We start from the raw sequence: 4,418 nt of genomic DNA on the forward strand, positions 1-4,418 counted from the left end.
GGAGCATCTGGGTACAGAAGGCAGGTCGGTGACTCAGGGACTCAGGAGGCCTTGACCTGGGACAGGGGAGGAGGAGGATAAGGGACATGGAGAGGGGCCGGGCAGGGTAGGATTCTAGGGGAGGCTCTGGGTTCTGACTCTTCGATTGGAGTCTTGACTCAGCGTCACTGTCTGGGGGACTCTGGGAAAACCATACCCTCCCAGTGATGACTCCCTGCTCATCGGAGAGGAGGAGGGGCTGGGCTGACATTGGGTTGAGGGTGCAGGTAACATAGTCACCAAGGGTCAGCATTTCTTGAGGGCTAAAAAGTAGTAATAGTCATTCCATTGAAGGAGCTAAACATTGTAGGATGTCACTCACCCTATGGCCTGAAGGGGGCACTGTGGAACTTGTCTTCAGGATTGAAAGGTCCCATCTCCACTGGGCTGTGCTCAGTGCAAAGGGTGTGAGATATACGTCTTCTGAAAACATTTGTATTGGGTAAAATCATCTCTCTGCTCTGAAACAAACACCTGGACCTTCTTCTCACTCCAGGAAATTAGCAGCAGGAGGCTGTTAGTTAGGCACAGGACTCAGTCCAGGGCTGAGACAGACAGTTGAGAAGCAGAGAATAAATTTGCATTCATGCTTCTCCCTCTTGAGCTACAATGACAGAGGATAAGACAGGGGCTTGGAGAGGCCAAGGCCAGCTGAGCGGCCTCAGGGCAGAGCTCCGGGAAGCACCTTCCACCATGGACTGGACTCCCTTCTACCTCCTACCCCTGGTTTTCTCCACAGGTCAGGGCATCCCTGGACACTAGGGGCCCCCCTCCCCAATAGATTCCTTCCAACCACTGTCCCAAGGGGCATCTATTCCTTCTGGTTTCATTGGGCATGGTTCCTGTGTTTTGTGTTTGCAGGTCTCTGTGCTTTGCCTGTGCTGACCCAGCCCCCGTCTGCTTCTGCCTCCCTGGGAGCCTCAGCCAAGCTCACCTGTACCCTCAGCAGTGAGCACAGTGGCTACAACATTGAGTGGTTTCAGCAGCAGCTGGGGAAGGCCCCTCGGTATTTGATGCACGTTAAGAGCAATGGAAGCCACATCAAGGGGGATGGGATCCCTGACCGCTTCTCAGGCTCCAGCTCTGGGGCTGACCGCTACTTGACCATCTCCAACGTCCAGTCTGAGGACGAGGCTGAGTATATCTGTGGTGAGAGACATACAACTGATGGCCAATACGGTGAAGCCACAGTGACACAGACAAAGGGGAAGTGAGGCCAAAACCTCCCTCCTCCTCTCCCACCTCCCCAGGGGTTCTGGCTGACGGGCTCCCTCTCCCTCCCCAGAACCCTGAGACCCTGAGTTTATAGGGTGACTGTCCCATCATCCTGCACCTCCTCCTGGGGACACCCCTAAGGAGAGAAAGATGCAGCTCATAATCTAGGTCATTTTGACAACATGACATTCTTTGTGTTTCTTCAAAAAGCCTCGTGGGGACCACTCTGGAAGAGAACTGCCCAGCCAGAGGGAAAATGCTCTAAGATAAAAAGACTCAGCTGAGATGACCGAGTCCCCAAACGCTGTTGAGCCCTGTGCTCCAAATGGGTTCTGATTGGGAAAAAAGGTAGAAATTGCAGTTTCAGTACCAACCATGGAAGTCCCAGCAGTGAATGTCTACACTCTGAGTAGACACGGTTTACGACAGGGGTCCTGTCAGGACTGAGGTTCAGCAGGAGAAGCACTGGTCCCTCAGGGGAGGCAGAACAGAGACCTGACCCCGTGGTGGGAGCAGAATTGGGTCCAGGAGAGAAGCGGTGCCTGTTGGGTGGTCTGGGGCAGGACCCACATGGAGCGCAGCCCGGTACCTCCAGCTGTGCCAGATTCCCAGCCTGTGGTGACAGGAAAGGTTCTACATCCGCCCAGAGGACCTTACAGGGGACAGTGCAAAGCCATGTCCACTGGGACAGCAGCAGAGCGTGGTGACAGGGGACACTGACATGAAAACATGTTGATTCCCCCACACCTCAGCACTGCAGTTGCTTCGTTCCACAAACAGTTTGGAGGGTCAAGTTACCTGGACATGTCCATGTCCTCTGTATCTCTTCCTTAAACTGAAACAATACCCTTTTCTCACACGGTCACAGCCTAGATCTTTCACAGAGCAGCGTGTTGTCCACAGTGACTGCCGGACACTGAGGTGAGCTGGGATTTCAGGGCTGTGTCCCAGAATGTCAGACTGGTCCCCAGTGACTGGTTCTCTGATGAAAATCCAGGAGCTGCCCATGGCCTGTGTGACGTCAAGGGACAGGGGTGAAAAAGGGGGCTGGTGTCTAGGAAGGGAGTGAACTGGGGGCACAATGAGGAGGGGGACAAGGACTCAGGCTCAATTCTGCAGTGACCTTGGTCAGCCAAGTGGGCTGCAGTCACAGGGTCACAGAGCCATCTCCATCCTCCCCTCTCCAGTCAAGTGCTGTTCTCTGCAAGGGACACAACGACTTTGGCACAAACAAGGCTCCCGAGGGCCCTCTAGTGCATGGAGTGTCCTCTACCACCCCTGTTGTGGACCACTCTGTCTGGTTCTAGGAATTGTAACTCTACCCCCTGTGGCTTAGGATGAACGAGTGACCTTTGGAATGCAAGCAGCAGGAGACAGAGCTTGTCTCTGGTAGCAAATGCTACCTCAGTTTCCTCCCTGCCCCCAAAGCATGGTCGGACGGGTAAGATGCCTGAGAGGAGGGGCAACCTAGGTCAGACACGATCACTTAAGAGGCCATCATGGAAGGACTCGGGGGGCTGCTACAAAGAGCAATGGACTCTTGCCCCCCAGCTTTGAGATAACCCGAGTTCCCATGACCTCTGGGAGAAGCGCTTCCTGGCTCTAATCCCCTAAAGCCTGAATACCTGATAGGGAGGGGTGCAGCTCCTTGCCTTGCTAGAGGGTGTCCTGGGGAAATATCTGGCATCACAAAGACTTCCTGATAAACCTGTGAAATCTGCTCTGCTTAGAGTGTTTTCATTCATATGATAAGAGTCCGAGAGGAAATGAGTATGTCTCTGAAACTTTCTGTAACTCTCATCCTGACAGACACCGACTAAGATTAAGCCCTCAGATTTCTTTGAAATGTTATCTACTCTTTGATATTTGTGACCCTGTATTCCTGTGTATTACAACCCAAGAAAAGCCCTTGGAGGAAGGGGCTCAACGCTTTTTTCTCCTGAGAAAGTGGCCACTGCTCAAGGCCTTTTTCTCCTGAGAAACTGGCCACCTCTCCTCCCCAAGCAGATCACATCATGTCTCAGTTGTGTTTACCCTCATCCGTGGCAGTCAGGGGGGACGTGCGGGAAAAGTTGCCCCCCCACACACTCCCACTGCAGGACAGCATGTCGGGAGGACTATAGGGAATGAAGTCCCAACCCGAGTGTGGACCGTGCCTCGTCCAGGTCCACCCGGGGCCTGTGTTGCTGGTGACATGGAAGAAAGTCAGCAGTGGCCTCTATGGACAGACAGAGGGACGACCTGTGTTAGTGACGACAGGGACTGCAGAGGGAGCAAACACAGGTCACCTCCTGCTGTGCTCAGATGGTGACCAGCCAGTGAGGCAGCTGCCACTTCACATCCCAGTTCAAAGGGACAAAGGGCCCCAGAGAGGGCACTTCTGGTGGTCAAGGTTGTGCAAGGGTTGGGCCTCAGTGAGACCACGGTCGGCACCATCGTTGGAGAGCACTGCACCGTGGGAAGGAAGGACGAGTGTCAGTGTTCCCTGGATTGTTCCACACATGGATTCAAAGACACCAGGGGATTCTGGGACTAGGAGTCAACGTTCATGTCCAAGGAATTGGTTTCTGGGCTGTTAGCAGGGTCTCCAGAGTGGACATTAGCCAGGGTCACTGTCACAGGAGGAGAGCTCTTGTACCAAAGACCTGATGACAACTAAACCCAGGGAGCAGCTGAAACGGGTCTCAGAATCCACATCTGGAGACAGTTTAGCTGACACGGCTGGGAGTGCGCTCAGGGGGCCACCTGTCCCCGCTGTCTGCTCCCAGCACTGGCCTGCTTCAGCCTCTGTGATTCTCCCCTCAGCTGCATTCTGTTGAATTGGGCCAGGACATCTTCGCCCCCAGCTGTTCGCTCCTTTTTCACGAGTTTCTTCCTCATCATCTTTCTGTGCCAGTGTGTCAGTCTGTGAGGGCACATGGTTGTGTTTGATGTGTTTACCTCTTAAAAACAGCAAATTGCTGCTTTGAGGCCCTCACTGATTAGGTGTATGTTCTGCCTCCAGCGTTGCACTGACCGCCTTGCGGGTCAGCAAGGTGCCTGCCGCCTTGGGCCGCCTCTCCTTGCAGTGTGTTCTCTGAGGACCCCAGACTTCCTGAACGCAGACTCTCGAGGAAGGAGGGTCTGCACCAGGTGTCTTCACCTAACACAATTTAGTTTTCTTT

At 53.9% G+C, this 4,418-nt stretch overlaps 1 pseudogene; it reads left to right on the forward strand.

Annotated features, from left to right (window-relative positions):
* Positions 1-700: 700 nt before the first annotated feature.
* Positions 701-1,348, forward strand: LOC118978675 (immunoglobulin lambda variable 4-3-like; annotated as a pseudogene).
* The last annotated feature ends 3,070 nt before the right edge of the window (positions 1,349-4,418 follow it).

The sequence above is a fragment of the Sturnira hondurensis genome, unplaced genomic scaffold (genome assembly GCF_014824575.4).
Source record: "Sturnira hondurensis isolate 20B ecotype Veracruz unplaced genomic scaffold, ASM1482457v3 Scaffold0022089, whole genome shotgun sequence".
NCBI lineage: Eukaryota > Metazoa > Chordata > Mammalia > Chiroptera > Phyllostomidae > Sturnira > Sturnira hondurensis.